At 40.1% G+C, this 17,698-nt stretch overlaps 2 non-coding genes across 2 annotated transcripts; both read left to right on the top strand.

The window, feature by feature from the left end:
* The first annotated feature begins 1,540 nt into the window (after window positions 1–1,540).
* On the top strand, window positions 1,541–1,612 carry trnaa-cgc (transfer RNA alanine (anticodon CGC)). The gene has a single exon. It is a non-coding gene; the product is annotated as a tRNA-Ala (tRNA).
* Window positions 1,613–5,779: 4,167 nt separating this feature from the next.
* trnan-guu (transfer RNA asparagine (anticodon GUU)) lies at window positions 5,780–5,853 on the top strand. The gene has a single exon. It is a non-coding gene; the product is annotated as a tRNA-Asn (tRNA).
* Window positions 5,854–17,698: the final 11,845 nt, after the last annotated feature.

The raw sequence follows: 17,698 nt of genomic DNA, 5'->3' as shown, positions 1-17,698 counted from the left end.
TTAGCTCGGATAGGTCATCAGTGCTCCATCTCCGGAAAATAATAAGCACTGTCGTTTTTTCCTGTGCTGACTTTTAAAACATAAAAGATCACGAGTTTATAGATTTCTCCAAATAACAACTATACATTTTAACCCAGCGGTTAGCATTCCTTCAATCCAATAGTTTTACTCTGGGTAAAAAGCAGCGCAATATACAGAGAGATGATATTCAAATATTTCAACGTTCTTATTGGATTACCTGTATGGAGATATCGCTCAGAATTCCTAATATGATTTTGAGTTCAGTTTTGCTTTACTACTTTCAGAGTCTTTTATTGACCTTGCTGAAGCAGAGAAGTGACATAATCACAAATGCGACCTACCTGTGCTGCTGTTTCTGGTTAATAATGATTATTGCGAGGAAAAAAAAAAAAACAGCTCCTTGCATTAAGAGCAAGAGCAACCAACGCGCTCGCTTGTTGAGTTGGGTTTTTTTCCGTGGTGCTCTTCCTCAGATGCAAAGTTATTTGGCGAGCAAGGACCTCTGAGAAGGAGCCTGAATCCATCAAGAACTCAGAAATTCTAATATCGCACTGCCGTCTTGTGTACAGAGATCTGCTTCTTCCTTTTTGAGTGTTTTGGTGTTTAAGAGCATGCTTCCTACCTCGAATGTTTGTTTCAGGAGATGTGTTACCAGATCACAGATCATCTTGAAAAGATTTGGGATGCACTGGCTCAGTTATTTGAAGGAACCTATACCACCAATGCACTTCTGAGAAGCACCTGCACATTTTCGCAATCCTCTCTCTCACCTACAAAGTTATGAAGACACAGACGACCAACAAAAACTGATTTGATTCACTCAAGGCTTCACTCTTCTGTTGTGATGTCGTTTTAATTAGTGTTAGCTGTGATGAGGTGTTGTTTCTGCCTCTTAAAGTTTAAGAGTCTGCTCCTTTCTTCCTGGTATAGAAATAACATGTTCCATCTTTGTTTACAAACACCACTGTAAATTATTTGTCCATCTCTAAAGCCTGTGTGTATTGACAAGGCAATTCAAAAGCACATATTAAATAAGAACACGATCCTTCTTGTTACCATTCACGTGGTTGGAGCGTTGTTTCGCCCTTTAACGTTCTTCTACAATATTTACAGACAGGGCTTTATCACTGGAGTTGTGTGCATCGGTCCATGAACATCAACTGTACTGGTGTTTTTCTATGCGTAATTTAATCGCAAGCACTTAAAAGATGCAAAAAGGTTTCAAGGAAAACATAATTGAAAGACAATCGAGTAAGGAGGTAGAAAAACGCACCCCCCCCGTTGAAGAATCAACCACCGTCGCCCATGTGATTGGATATAAAAATAAATTATTCATTTTGCCCAGTCTCTGGAAGCTTCGATGCGATTATTTTCCCTTCCTTATTTCTTCATTCCCATTAATTTACTTTGTAGTAGAAGAAACGCGAAAGTGGGAAACTGCAGGCATTCTTCGTGAAGGGTGGATTGTGTTCAGTAAACATATGAACATCTTTATGTCAGTTCCACCATCGGCAGCCTAGGGGATGTAGTTCAGTGGCAGAGCGCATGCTTCGCATGTATGAGGTCCCGGGTTCAATCCCCGGCATCTCCAGGTGTCTTATATTACTGTGCTCACATCGCAATCTTCTGTTGAGTGAGAACTCTTTGCTCGTGTTCATAGAGAGCCAGGTTTACACAATTAATTTCAGTCACACACGAAGTGCTACAGTGTTGCTCTGCTGTTTTAAATGTACCTCCAAAGCATTTCGTTCTGTTAACTACCAAATGATTTGAACTAATTTAACGTCATATTCAGAAAATCCAGAGAAGGTCATCAGACTTTTAGTGGCTGTTGAAGAAAACACCTGTTGAATCTCACCAGGGATTTCTTGAGAGATCATTCAGCGAGCGAGTCCTTCCTCTGGACTCCAAACATTTTTAGTTAAACTGTTATTCACATACTCTAACGAAGAGAAACGTTAGTGTCTTCCGGTGTGTGAGCCCATTTCTCAAAAAAAAGTTATATAAATTTAATTGTTCTACTTTTTAGGCTTGCATAGTCTTATTAATATTTCAGTTAAATTTTAACTGTAGTTTTTTTTCTGTAGTGACATCAGTTGATATTAATATTAGTCCTGATTTATATGTTTTTGTCATGGTTGATCTTAAGTAATTTTGTAATTAGTTTCAGTTTTGAAAAATCGCGCAGAGAAGCTACCAAAACTGGTAATGTTCATATAATGTGTAATGCAATAGCAGCATTTTGGGTTGAAAACAAAAAGTATATCTTGGTATGAATCCTAACACATCATAGGCAGCGTTCTAGGACTTCTCGCTTCAGATAAAGTTGTCAATACATCATAGATTTCTACTCAGTCAATATCAGCAGTTTTATCGGTACCGAACGCTAGATATAGATCCTGGCAATACTTCGTGAGATCATTGTAAGAAAATCCAAAATACTACGGAAGGAATCAAATTTATACGTTTCTTTGGATCGAGAATATGATCATTATGAGACTCAAAACATGCCTGTCTTTTCTTATTTCGAGGACAAATGGATTATTGAGGTGTAAAGATGGGTTCAAAACCAAAATCACCTGCTATCGCTGCTGTTTCTTCAAATCCTTCAACTGATCATCGATATCGAGGAATAATATATAGTTTCTTCAAATCCTTCAACTAATCATCGACATAGAGAAATAATATTATACAACTTGTGGTTTTCTGTTAATTGCCAATTTGACTGTAATTACATCTTCGTTTACAGATGTCTTGCATGTATCACATGGTATAATAGTCGTCGTGCGTCCTCAGTTAAAATGTTTTAAAAAGTACGACAAAAGTACAACATTTATGGTTACATCCATATTAAAATGAAGGTAAATATACCAAGATATTAAAATACAATTGTACAGTTCTAACTTAATAATGCCTGTGAAGTTTTCCAACAAATCCGAACTGTAATTTTGAAATATTATAGCTGAGAATGAAAAGAGAGTACAAAGATCAAATTCAATGAGTGAAAATGCACCAGTAGTTCTCTAAACTGAGTTTCTTCCCTGAAATGACTCGCTAGCGAAGCACCAAGCAGCCTTGAACGGATCGCGGAAATCAAGTATACAGTACAGATGGATTCAGAGTGTGCTTTCCAACTTTTGTGCAACATTTTCCTTTGATAGGGCAGAGTTGTCTTCACAATCTGGTTTAAATAAAAAGGAGTGACGACAGTGTTAAACAGCTTTCCTTCTTGGGGAACAACGGTTGTGTTCCATATTTCTAATTATTTTGGTTTCAAGATCGCAATTTAGTGTGAAACATAAACGCAAGCTTTATTAATTTCCCTCACGGGATCAATAAAGTATCTATCTATAAATCTCTTACACGTCATTTACAATGGCCTTTCAACTAATAGCCCGTGCAGGGATCAAACTCTAGCTGTTCGTACAGTACGAGTTGCGTAAGGCTCTGTAACGCGCAGATGAGAAACTAACCTCTGCTTCTTCATTATACACACAGTGAGCTATATACGCGGGCTTACTGCCTCCTACGGGCTCTGTATTTGATTGCGGTACAAGACCGGCCGTGGAGTTAAAGTGAGACGGGTGTGTACATTAAAAGGCTCATAGCGTCCCTGGGAGGGCTCAACCCACCACCCTTTTGGTTAACAACCGAACCACAAAGACTCATGTACAGCTTAACACTTCTCGGTCTCGGTGAAAGTGATACACTCCGTAAAATTTCCAGAGATTCATTTATTTTTAAATGAAAATCACCAACAGCGGCCGAGAGCTACTGGAGTTTTTTCATTCTATATTGCGATTTCTGGAGGGTACCCTGTGGAAATACGAGTTTTGACGAGAAGGGATGGACATATAAGGTCAAAAGGCTTGGGGAATTGAACTTTAAGGTGAAGACTGCGGGTTCAGTAGCAGCAGAACCTGATCAGTATCAGTTGACTCCGATATACTTTGAAAATGAACTTGGGGATTTAGAGTCAGACGTGCTACCGTTGCACCATGGGGTACTTAATTTAAAAAAATAGGAAAAAAAATCAGTGTTCCTGGATCTGTAATTGAGAACAACACCTGCACAAGAGCTGCACAGGAAGAATAAAATGTTGTCTGGGAAGAAGAGACTCTCTTCGGAAGAGCGGCGCTCTTAACAGATTTTTTTTTGTCTCCTTTGGGGAATTCAAAGGCGCTGATAGATGTGGCGCAACGGTAGCGCGTCTGATTCCAGATCAGAAAGCTGCGTGTCAGCTATTGGTTTTTCAGGTTCTGCTGGTCCTGAACACGGAATTCACACCATGCAGTTGAGTTCTATCTGTACACCACATAGATAATCTAAACAAAATAGAGCAGTACAGGACACGCAGTGTGGAGCTCACACAGCGAATAGCCTTGAACACAAGAGAAAAGGCACCGTTCACATCTGCTAAACATCACGTCCAACTTTAGAGACAGCTGCATCAGAGAATGGAATCCCGGAAGTTTCAGATAACTTCTTTTAATACAGGTTCAATCAAACCTGAAAGTTAATGAGTTTCCGGACACTTTTGTTTTATTAAAAAAGTGTCTAAAGCCTGAAAATGTAATTTGAAAAAAAAACGCTATTGTACATTAGCAGGTGCTTTTTGTAACGATTTGCTATTTCATGCTGGAAAACAAAGGAAACAGACCCAACGTTTGCTTTCAGGTGCGGTTCATTACATAATAGACATCTATTACTGAGGAGCTTGAATATAATTTACACGAGCCAGGTAGAAGTCGAACCTTCAATCTTATGATCCGAAATCAGACGCGTTATTTATTAAACCGCTGACATTTCACATAACCTGAATTCCCCCATAGTGTGCTCAGCGCCGCTACTAGTAATGCACCGCTCCGTCTAAAATTTCAAAGTGAAAAACATGTGTTTTCTGATTTTTATGAGTTTTAAAATATAATCTCTTTAAATATGACAAGGGTTTTATGTTTCGCACTGAAATTCCGATTGATTGAGAATTCAGAGAAAGACTGTTTTCTTCCACAACACCGTATAATTATCACATCCACCAGACTCTCCAAACTCTCCAGACCTTGCTGGGTGAGCAATTGCTCCGATAAATTAGGTCACGTATCATGTTAAATCATTTCTTCTCAACACATTTCCTGGTGCACGTTTTCTCTATGAAAAAAAGTACATTTTTCCCTTGAACGATTTTTCGTTTTTATCAAAGCGTACAGAAAGAAAAAAAGAAGAAGAAATAGTGTCGCAAAAGAACTTTGTCGCCCTTGGGAGATGTCAAACGCATTGGACATGAAAAATGCCAGATTAAAGCCAGTTCTCTTCGTTTCTCAGTGTCGGGGCTGCTATGTAAAAGAGGCAATTTGCTCTGAGAGCAGGTTCAGCGCTTACTAAACGCAGATGTCTCAGAGCGGTGTGTCCAAGTGGCTGTAAAAGGTGATGGTTGTCCTGTCACCGTAGCTTAGTTGGTTAAAGCGCCTCTTTATGAAACAAAAAAAACGAAATTCAAATCCCAGCCGTGTCTTTCTTCCTTTCTTGTAGTACAGAACGTACCATTTTGGGCACTCACAAAGGGCTTGTTTTCGTTAAATGCATGTGTTCATTTCCTTTCTGGAAAACTTATTTTTGATTAAATTCACACAGCTTGCGGAAAATGAAATCCAATTCTTGGTTATCAGTGCAGAAGAAATATTACCGGCTGGCAAAATAAACGGTTAGAGATTTTTTTTTAACCGGGAATTTGTGATTCGAGAGAAAAACCTACATGTCAGTCTCTGTGGCACAATCGGTTAGCGCGTTCGGCTGTTAACCGAAAGGTTGGTGGTTCGAGTCCACCCAGGGACGAGTTTCTTTGGCGATGTAAATATTGTCTTCGGTCGATTGGATTTCTCAGCGACACCATAGCCATTTTAATATTTGCAACAAATGCGAGTGTTTAACACGTGTCAGGATCACCAGGAAATGTCCAATAATGCCCAACATCGTAACTCCCCAGAAAACCATATTCACCCAAGAAAAATGATCGTCGAATCGTCATTTGTAGTCCAGTTGAATCCTCTGCTGAAATATCTTAAAAATACAATGCAGGTTTGTTTGAGAACTTGACAAGCATTGTTACGATAGCACTGTGCAGTTGGATTTTGATATTTTGACATATTTACCTTAAATTTAAACATAAATACTATACAGTCTATTGTAATTTTAAAATATGTCAGCTGAGGATGCAAAGGGTTGAAAGGGAAAGGTCAGAGGGTATAGTAACAACAAGGTTAGGATTTGTGGAGGTGGTAGGGGTGTTGATGTTTTTTCTCTGTAGAGGATGATTGAATGTTTTATCCTTCTCTGAAGTGAGAAACTGGAAGAGTTGGGAGTTGAGAGATCTGATGATGTTAGATATAAAAGGAAGTTGATGTGGAGCTGTTAGCAGTAAAAATTACTTAATGTCTTTGATGTTGTCATCAAAGATAAACTGTAGTCAGCAAAGATAAAAAGAAAATTATCTTTGCTTACTGCCCTGTCTTTCTCACACCTGAAGAAGGCTCCACAGCTGAAACGTTGTGATTCTTTTCTTCTCTTTTCAGCATGGAATAACCCTTTACTTGTTCCTTTGCAGCCTACGCTTGCTGACGCAGCTACTCACCTGATATTTAACATTCCTATAATCACAAATATGAATACCACTGTGGGTTTTTTTTCCATGATTATTTATTCTGTCATTGAAGCATATTTTATATCATACCGAAGTGTCATACTCACTGAAAAAATCTTTTTTTCATTTAGAAAATAAGAAAATGATAAATCACTATGAATTGCATTTAGCCTGTTCTGATCTAGATATTCTATATACTTTAACATGCCATGTTCACAATGTCACAACTCAGAAATGCAACAGTGAAGTGTTGTTATAACAAATGTACATACTGTTGGTGACATTGAGATGTTTTGGTAATGAGGAAGGAGGGACATGCAATGTTCACAGGATCAAATTTAAAAAACAATACAGTAAAATTTATTGTACTTCGGGATTATGAGAGCCTGTTACATTGTGTCTCACACCTCAGTGTCAGAATTTTGAGACGTTTTTATAACCAGGGGGAAAACACTTTAACCAAATCAGCCAAGGTGCTGTCAGAGTATTAACATCATGTCTGCGTCGGTGATTACAGCTGACTATCGCTGGAGGACAGTTCACTGTGAACAAGTCAACCTCAACTGTTCTATGCTGCATTCTACCCTAGTGGTAAATATTGGTTTCCGTGCGTGTAATATTCCTTTTTTTGTCAAATATTTTCAAGCACAAAGTTTGCTGTTGAAAATAAGCCTTGTGGTTCTCAATGTTGTGATCCTTTTCCCCCAGTGTCACCCAAATTGATACATTGTGCTTTGGCAATTCTTCAGGCTATATTGTTTAGAGGAGCTCAGTTGAATTAGTTTGCGTAGATAAAGTATTTCTTTTCCCTTTAATCCTTTAAAACATATTACATTTTCAATACATTGTATCTTTCTTCCTACTAATTGTAGCGGCAACGCTTGTTAATAAGACAGAATTAAGTGTTGCTGTGCTTTCCCAAATAAGGCCCCATCTCTCTCTTCATCTTTGTGGTGCAGCCACAGAGAAACTATTCATGCAGGCTGATTTAAAGATGTTTTCTTTTGATAAGGGACAGCTCCCAAATGGGGATGCATTTAGCTAAGCCTGGCTATCATGATCAATGGTCATCCATTGGCGCCTATCTGTCTAGGGAGTGCCAGATGGACATCTGGACTGCATTCCTAAGTGTCAGGAGTAAGTGACTCATATCTCACCTTGATCAACCAATCAGGGACTGGTAGGGCCGAGTAACCTACGTGGAATTCTGATGCCCATGGAACTTTCAGCCAATGAATGAGCTGAAGTTCCTCCAGGTAAAAACAGGCAACACAGAGCTCCCAGAAGGAGAATTTCTAAGGAGAATTCCAGGGGTGCGAGACTATTCTAAAGAATTCCAGGGAAGGACGGCCCAGGAGCAGAAAGGCTCCCAAGGGCAGGACATTCTCGCAGCGCGCCTCCTGACCATCCTGATACATTTTCAATACATTGTACTGAATCTTTCTTCCTACTAATTGTCATCATTTTTTTCTGGCTTGATCTTGTAATCAGAGATTTCAGAATATTCCTTAAAAACTAGTAAAAGAAGAGGGACAGATTCGTGCACACTAAAAAATATGAAAGGGTAGCAGGACACAGTAACCACCAAACATCTTATAGATTATGAATGTGCCTTTATATTTTCAGTGATTTAGAGGGTTCTTCCATTTTAGATGTTATGCTGTTCCTGTGTGATGTATCAAATGTGTTATTTAAATCTCCAGTCATTACTATATCAGTCTTAAGGCCTTGCAGTATAGATTGCAATTCATCCAAAAATGCCAAGTTTCCCACTGGTGATACACACAAGGAAATTCATGTACAGTGCCTTGCGAAAGTATTCGGCCCCCTTGAACTTTTCAATCTTTTGCCACATTTCAGGCTTCAAACATAAAGATATAAATTTTTTATTTTATGTGAAGAATCACCAACAAGTGGGACACAATTGTGAAGTGGAACGAAATCTATTGGATTTTTGAAACTTTTTTAACTAATAAAAAAATGAAAAGTGGGGCGTGCAAAATTATTCGGCCCCCTTGCGTTAATACTTTGTAGAGCCACCTTTTGCTGCGATTACAGCTGCAAGTCGCTTGGGGTATGTCTCTATCAGTTTTGCACATCGAGAGACTGAAATTCTTGCCCATTCTTCCTTGCAAAACAGCTCGAGCTCAGTGAGGTTGGATGGAGAGCGTTTGTGAACAGCAGTTTTCAGCTCTTTCCACAGATTCTCGATTGGATTCAGGTCTGGACTTTGACTTGGCCATTCAAACACCTGGATACGTTTATTTGTGAACCATTCCTTTGTAGATTTTGCTGTATGTTTGGGATCATTGTCTTGTTGGAAGATAAATCTCCGTCCCAGTCTCAGGTCTTTTGCAGACTCCAACAGGTTTTCATCCAGAATGGTCCTGTATTTGGCTGCATCCATCTTCCCCTCAATTTTAACCATCTTCCCTGTCCCTGCTGAAGAAAAGCAGGCCCAAACCATGATGCTGCCACCACCATGTTTGACAGTGGGGATGGTGTGTTGAGGGTGATGAGCTGTGTTGCTTTTACGCCAAACATATCGTTTTGCATTGTGGCCAAAATGTTCGATTTTGGTTTCATCTGACCAGAGCACCTTCTTCCACGTTTGGGGTGTCTCCCAGGTGGCTTGTGGCAAACTTTAGACGAGACTTTTTATGGATATCTTTGAGAAATGGCTTTCTTCTTGCCACTCTTCCATAAAGGCCAGATTTGTGCAGTGTAAGACTGATTGTTGTCCTATGGACAGACTCTCCCACCTCAGCTGTAGTTCTCTGCAGTTCATCCAGAGTGATCATGGGCCTCTTGGCTGCATCTCTGATCAGTCTTCTCCTTGTCTGAGCTGAAAGTTTAGAGGGACGGCCAGGTCTTGGTAGATTTGCAGTGGTCTGATACTCCTTCCATTTTAAGATGATCGCTTGCACAGTGCTCCTTGGGATGTTTGAAGCTTGGGAAATCTTTTTGTATCCAAATCCGGCTTTAAACTTCTCCACAACAGTATTACGGACCTGCCTGGTGTGTTCCTTGGTCTTCATGATGCTCTCTGCGCTTTCAACAGAACCTTGAGACTATCACAGAGCAGGTGCATTTATACAGAGACTTGATTACACACAGGTGGATTCTATTTATCACCATCAGTCATTTAGGACAACATTGGATCATTCAGAGATCCTCGCTGAACTTCTGGAGTGAGTTTGCTGCACTGAAAGTAAAGGGGCCGAATAATTTTGCACGCCCCACTTTTCATTTTTTTATTAGTTAAAAAAGTTTCAAAAATCCAATAGATTTCGTTCCACTTCACAATTGTGTCCCACTTGTTGGTGATTCTTCACATAAAATAAAAAAATTATATCTTTATGTTTGAAGCCTGAAATGTGGCAAAAGGTTGAAAAGTTCAAGGGGGCCGAATACTTTCGCAAGGCACTGTACATTCCCCCCCCCCAAATCAACCAATTTAAAATCAAATACCTCCCTCCTCATCTGCAGGTGGAGAGATTAATGTCAGAAGAAATACAGGTTTAAAAGTCAGGAGCATTGATAGTCCTATTTTAAAATTATGCTAAAATGCTCACAATATATTTAAAATGTTCTGTAAAATGCAAAAATAATTAAAAAATATTAAAATAAGGTTAAAAGAAATGATACACAGTTATAAAGCTCAGGAATGATCAATTTGAAGTTACAATCCACTTACAATATGCCAAAAATGGCAAGAATATGTAAAACAGGTGTATAAAATTAAAAAAAGTTAAAAATAAATACTTAATACTTTTAAAATTCAGGAATGTGATTGGTCAGATGCTTACGATGAGTGTTGCTGGTGTTTCGTGTGATTTAGCGAATTGAAACAAAATATTCAATTTAAAAACGGCAAGAGCTCGTATGAAAAAAAAGTTCGTAATGTAAGTATCTTTGTTGTAAGAACTGCGCCAGAACTAGTGACTGGTTTATATTCAGTTATGTGCATTGGGAACAAAAGGGAAACTTACATGGATTTTATTAGGTTTTAGGAATCAGAAAATGTATTTTTACACGTTTATGCCTAAGAGCAGAAATAACTTCCTGCTTTCAGCGCTTTTATTGTTTCTGCTTGTAACCTCGAACAGAAAAACCCAGTACTGACTCACAGAAACGCCCCGGAGTTTCGTTGTTTCTGGGATTTAAGAGGGATGTATGAAGACAGTAAAGGGGAGGTTTTTTTTTCCCCGCTGTAGAGTATGAAGGCGGTGTGACGAGTCTGGAGGGAGGAGACGCACATTCCGCACGGAGAGCGCAGAGCAATGAGTTTCACCTGCAGCTCGCTGAGTCCTGTCCTATATAACCGCTGAGCCCGGGTACACAAAGTCTCCAGCCAGTGTTGGAGATTTACAGGGTTAAAGCCCAGAAGTTGAGAGTAGAGTTTTTGTACGAGTATAAGATTAAGGGAATAGGGTTTGGTGCACAGAAGAGGTTTGGGTTTGGTTTGTTTTTGTCACATTTGTAACGGCCATGGCGGCCTGTAGGGTCGGCATGCGCCGTTACTTTTGCGCGCGTTTGGTGTTCAAGTGTGGTGAGGGCTCGGTTCACTCGGGTGATATTTCACGGTTGGATTTTTCAAGGAAGGTGTTACAGAAAGAGTTAAAGGTTAAGGCATTAGATGTCAATTGCTTAATTACTTTGCCGAAGGGAATTGGTTTTGACGTTAGTTTCAAATCGGCAAAGTTATTGGAAGAATTTTGGAGAAAAATAGAAGAGAAAAAAGATGTGGGCCTGATTAGAATGTTTGAATGGCAGAAGCTGACGGATCTTTCTAATAGGACTGTGATTGTTCGCATGTTTAATGAGATGGTGATGAAGGAAGATATTGTGACATGGTTGTCTAAGTATTGTTTAGTGAAAGGTGAGCCTCAGAAAGTCTTGGATGATGATGGGATCTGGAACTGTGCATGGAGAGTACCTATTTCGTTGCATGAAGACAAAAATGGTTATGGTGGATTTAAACACATTCCTTCTTTGATTGGATTAGGTGAAAATAGAGGCCTTGTGTTCTACCAAGGGCAGCCAAAACTGTGCAGGAGGTGTGGGGAGCTGGGTCACTTTGTGGATGCCTTTACAAAGGTGGTGTGTGGTAAGTGCAAGGAAATTGGACATGCATATACTGAATGTACAAGCGTGAGGAAATGCAATCTCTGTGAGTGTGAAGGTCATGTGTTTAAAGACTGTCCAAATTCCTTTGCAAACAGAACAAAACTGGGAAGACCGATGCAAAAGCAGGAAGAGTTTGAAGAGGCATTTAGGGCTGGAGCAGTGGTTCTGGATCAGGAACTGGATGTGGTTGACGTTGAAGAAAGTAGTGGAAAAGAGAGTGAGGGTTCAGAATGGAGTGAAGGAGATGAGGCTGAGGTAGAAAAGAATGATAATAATGTGGAAAGTGAGGTGGACTCTGAATTGAGTGGTAGCATCTCTCCTGATCGTCTGCCACCCGTGGAGACTGAAAGCGCTCAAATGGAATGTATAGAACAAAGGGTGCAGTCTAAAAGGTCTGCTGAGACATCTGATTTAGAAAGTGATCTAACTCCGAGTGGAAAAGTGAGGGAAGATCATTTTCAGAGTCCTCAGATGGCAGGTTCTCCCATGGGATTAGTTCTCTCCAATCCTACTGATCCAGCTTTAGAACTAGAGACTCAAGGAGGGCAGGTGGAGAACCATCCTATTGATGGCGGGGGTGGTGGAGGAGGAGGCAAGGAGAGCAAATGGAAAAAGAAAAAGGCCTGTATAGTAGGTGTCACAGACTGAATGATTCTAGCCAGAGTTTTTAGTCTCCCCTGGTCTAACTTTAAGTATGGCTCTGAACATTGTGTCCATAAACGTGAGAAGCATTCGATCCAAGTTAAGGGCAAGGACTATATTATCATTTGTGAGTAAGGTAAATGCTGATATTATGTTGTTACAGGAGTGTGGATTACCTTTTAAAAACAGCTATAAGGATATGGAAGAACTGTGGACATTGGGCCCATCAATTTGGAGTGGGTCCAATGAGAATAAATCTGATGGTATAGCTGTTTTAATTAAAAATAAGATGGTAGAGGTACATCAGTACCTTGAAGTGAAACCAGGGAGAGCACTGGTGGTGTATCTGGGTTTCATGAATGTCAAATTTAAACTTTTAAATGTGTATTGTCCGAGTTGCCCACACGACAGATATGTCCTAATGCAGGAATTGAGAGAATATTTATTGGGATGGGAACCACTGGTTTTAGCTGGGGATTTTAATTGCCTTTTAGAAAGAGAAGGCAGAATGAGGGGTGAGAGACGGGTCCAATTTGATAAATCATCAATATTATTGCAAACTGTATGTAAAGATTTTAAACTGAAAGATGCCCTCAAACTTCATAGTCAGGGGAGGGCAGGTTTCACATGGCACAAGTCTAATGGGACCCAAGCCTCACGTATAGATTTTATTTTGATACGTGATTTTACTTGCACAACTGCAGGCTTAACCCCTGTTTTTTTCTCTGACCATTGTTTACTGTCATGTACACTTGCTATTCCAACAGTTGTTACTGTGGGGAAGGGTGTGTGGAAGCTGAATATTTCACTTCTGGAGGATGAGGAAGTGAGGAGCAGGTTCAGGGAAAGATATAAGGAATGGCAGACTTTGTACGACCTGTTTGGCACAAGAGCACAGTGGTGGGAGGAGGTAAAGGAGCGTACAAAAGCATTTTTCATAGAGATGGGGAGGAGAAAACAGGCTAGGATACGAAGGGTTGAAAACGGATTACAAAAGAGATTGCAGAGGTATGTTAAGTTATTAGAAGAGGGGTGGGACTTCAGTGAGGAAATCAAAGAATTAAAGAATGAGCTTTTAAATCTCTCTAGAGAAAAGATTAAAAAAATCATGTTTCAAAGCAAAGTGAAAGAGCTTGAAGAAGGTGAAAAATGTACAAGATTCTTTTTCAAGAAAAGGGTTGTAGGGAGGGGACTAATGTCTGCATTGAAGGGACGAGAGGGGGTTTTGCAAACTAGTATGGAAGACATGTTGACTGTAGCTGAGAATTTCTATGGGGAGTTGTTTGGAAAGAAACAAGTGTCTAAGGATTTGTTAGAAAAATTTGTGCAAGTCATTCCAAAAAGTGTAAAAGATGATACTGTGTTATCAAAAGGCCTTTCTGTAGAAGAGTTAATGGAAAGTTTGAAGACCTTCAAAACGGGTAAGACTCCATTGAGTTTACCCATTGAGTTTTACAGGGCCTTTTGGGATATTTTAGCATTGGATCTTTTAACCATTTTTAAAGAATTTGAGTTTTTAGAAGAACTGCCGGACAGCTTTAAGACGGGAGTTGTGATCTTACTATTCAAAAAGAATGATCGCACAGACCTGGCAAATTGGCGACCGATAACTTTATTGAATTGTGATCTTAAACTGCTTTCCAAGTGTTTAACGCTTCGATTAAAATCTGTCCTGAGTGAAGTCATTCATCCAGATCAAGCTTGTGGAGTGGCAGGGAGGAGGATCACGGACAGCCTGATACTGATTAGAGATACCATAGGTTATGCGAGAGAGAGGAATATTGGATTGGCGGTTTTAAACTTGGATTTTGAGAAAGCTTACGATCGTATCTCTTATGAGTATATGTTTAGAGTACTACAAAAGATGGGGCTTTCAACCAGGTTCCTCACTTGGGTAAGGTTATTATATAAGGGTATAGGAAGTAGAATAATGATTAATGGCAGCATGTCAAATGTGGTTAATGTGAATTGCGGTGTTCGCCAAGGCTGTCCGTTATCCCCACTCCTTTTTGTTTGCTGTATAGAACCACTGGCACAAGCCTTGAGAATGGAGAATGGGATTGAAGGCATTAAAATCCCTGGGAGTGGGGCCCAAGAGGTGAGAACTGTACTATACATGGACGATGTAAATGTTTTTTGTACAGATTATAAGGGTGTCAGAAATAGCTTGGAGGTGACAACCCAGTTTTGCGGAGCATCAGGGGCCAAGCTGAATAAAAACAAATGTGTGCTGATGCAATATGGAAACTGGAGTGAAGAGGAAAATGTGGGAATCACAATTCGTAGAGATGAAATAAAAATTTTGGGAATAAACTTTGACAGAAATGGGATGGGGTGTAGGAATTGGAAGAGGGTGGTAGGGAAAGTCAAAAGCAAGATCGGTCTGTGGAGTTTACGGGAATTAACAATGGAAGGCAAGGTTTTAGTTGTCAAGACTGTAATTTTACCATTACTGTTGTTTGTCAGCGCTGTTTTTATGCCATCAAGGTCTGTTTTACTGGTTTTAAAGAGGGCTATTTTTTATTTTTTCTGGAGGTCAAAATGGGAGAGAGTAAAGAGGGTGGTTGTAGAAAAAAAGGTGGAAATGGGTGGAAAAGGCATGCCTGAACTGTTCACTTTCCTAATGTACAAATATGTATCATTACATTTGTCTTTAGCGGTAGGGAACAGGGGGAAAGTATCCTTTATGTCTCGCTTTTTGTGTGGTTTTTATTTAAGGACATTGAAAGTTTTAGAGATCCCTTTAACAGCACCTGTTGCTTTTAACCTCCCGTATTCTTATTTTATCATAAAGAAATTTTTAAGGGAACAGAATTTGGAGAATGAGGCACTGGATGTGTTGACAAGCGCAAGAAGGTTGGAACTTGTTGTGCAGGGTAGAGGTGCAGTATGTCACATTCGTGGCCTCGTGGCTGGGGATCCCAGCCATGTTTGGAAAAGGGTTGGCCACACAGTTTTGTTGAATAGACACAGAGATATGTGCTGGTTGATTGCACATGAAGTTTTACCAACAAGGGCTGTGATGCATTCGAGAGGCATGGGGAAGACATCAAGGTGTCCAGTGGAAGGATGCGGACAAGAAGAATCCATCCGGCACGTCCTGTGGGACTGTGGCATCGCAAAAGAGGTGTGGACATTGGCTAACAGCTGGATAAGGTGTTTTCTGGCTTGCGGTATAAGTGACCCCCAGGTAGTGCTCTATGGACATGGACTTGAGAAGCTATCAAAATCGGAAGAAAGCAAAGCCTGGCAGGTCATCTGTTGCCTAAGGGAAGCTTTATGGAAGACTAGAACTACATTGGTATATAGAATGGAAAAAACCCTGCCTCTGTCAGTGATACAGAAGGCTGTGTCTTATTTGAGAGACTACATTTTGATCCACCGGAGAAGATTTGGGGAGAAAGAGACTGAGAGGGTCTGGAAGTTGACATTATGGCCCAAGCATGTTGCAATCAAGTGGTGATGGATCACAGGTCATGTTTCAGCAGGTCATGTTGGAAACTTTTTTTTGTGATGCCTCTTGCCTTGCACAAAATCTGTCTAGTGTTCTTATTCTTCGCTTTTGTATTTTATTTAATTTTATGTAAGAACTTAATAGTGTAACTTGTTATTGCTTGTGTATCAATAAAAACTTTTAAAAGTTAAAAAGTTTTTTTAAGCAGAAGCCGGGATTTTTTCGCTGCTATTATTATTTTTATTATTATTATTATTATTATTTTATTATTGGAGTTAGTGGTTACTGTGCTAGACTGGCGCGAATAGCGCTTCTATTCATTTTCTCTGCTCAAATACTCTGCTGGGCAAAGCTTAAATTAAAACCTTTTTCTGAAACATTGAGTGTGAGGGGTAACAGGTGGAGTTTAAAGCCAAATAAAGGGCTGTTTTGGATGAAAGCAGTAGATTGGGTCTGATCGAGCTCGCTACTTACCTCACTCACGCAAACTCCATACGAGGTGTTCGGGGCTACGATAAAGAGAACAGTACCTCCTTGTGATGTATCAAGAATACACATAATAATGAAGCCCATTTCCGCCAGGGAGTGAGAAAAAACCGCGCTATGGTATCTCATATTTGCGATTTCGAAATTATCCCCATATATTTCTGTCCTTTGGTTATTGTAACGGGTTCTAGGGTTTCTGTCCTTATCGCTCCCGCCCTAGTTCATGCCTCACTGTATAGGCTCGAACCCAGGTCTTGCCAACTAAGCTAAAGACCTTCAAGTAAAAAAGGAATTGTACCAGAACTCGTTTTGGATAGGTTTGTGAAATTTGAGTTAGATACCTAACTCACCAGAGCTGTTTTTATAACAAAATATGGGAACTGGAAGAAAAGCAATAGGGCACTGCTGGAGTTTATAGACTGTGATGCAAATACAGGAATAACTAAGAGAAGAGGGACTAGTTCAGGAGCACAACCAGCTCTCCCCTGCCCAATCTCACAGCAGGGTCTGTTGTACCCCAACTTGAAATTCAGAATCTTGGAGCTCAGCTTTTGATCACTCAGCTGAGAGATGAGCCCTGGGCGTATGGGGCAAATACGGGAGACGCGTTACTCGAGGGAGAGTTTTTATCCCTAAGGGATGACTTGTTTTACAACAGCAGACAATATAATGAAACAAAACCTCTGTTCTGCTGCTTCAGGCTGGTTCCACTGGGAACAAGTGGGGCTAGGAGCTCGTGAACAGCAATTGGCCCAGTGGGCAAAAGATGTAGAATATACTTCTATTAAACACATACCTTAGACATATAAATGTGGTCAGCACAAAGCAGACAGAGCAGTCCCTGAATTCAAAGAACAGATTTGTTAAAATCCCTTGTACGACTTTAGATTGATCTCGGTTAGAACAAGACCATCAGACGTGAGGGGAATTCGGAACAGGAGCCTCTGCTTCGTCGTTTATTGAGCTTCTGATCAACGTCTGAGTGAAAATTATTTATTGTCTTTGATTAAAGTACACAAAAGGGACCTTCCTACGAGCCGGAGTCAAACCAGCGACCTAAGGATTCAACGCTGTTTCCACAACAGTCCTCCGCTTTATCAACTGAGCTATCGAAGGGATGACAGGAGTTGTTTCTTCACATATACTGCCCAATGTAGTGTCATGTTCCGGGTGATTTAAATCCCAGTTTAACATCAAGTTTCCAACTCGTTTCCTTAGTCTTGTTTACCTTGAATTTAAGACACGAACCAGGATTCTACTGTATAAACGTCCAGGAATATTACACAATGTTTGATGGGGCATCAATCACTCCAGGCGGAAATTGACTT

The sequence above is a fragment of the Atractosteus spatula genome, chromosome 10 (genome assembly GCF_055471065.1).
Source record: "Atractosteus spatula isolate fAtrSpa1 chromosome 10, fAtrSpa1.hap1, whole genome shotgun sequence".
Classification (NCBI taxonomy): Eukaryota; Metazoa; Chordata; class Actinopteri; order Semionotiformes; family Lepisosteidae; genus Atractosteus; species Atractosteus spatula.
Note: the sequence above shows the minus strand (reverse complement) of the source record. Positions and strands in the feature narration are given on the sequence as shown.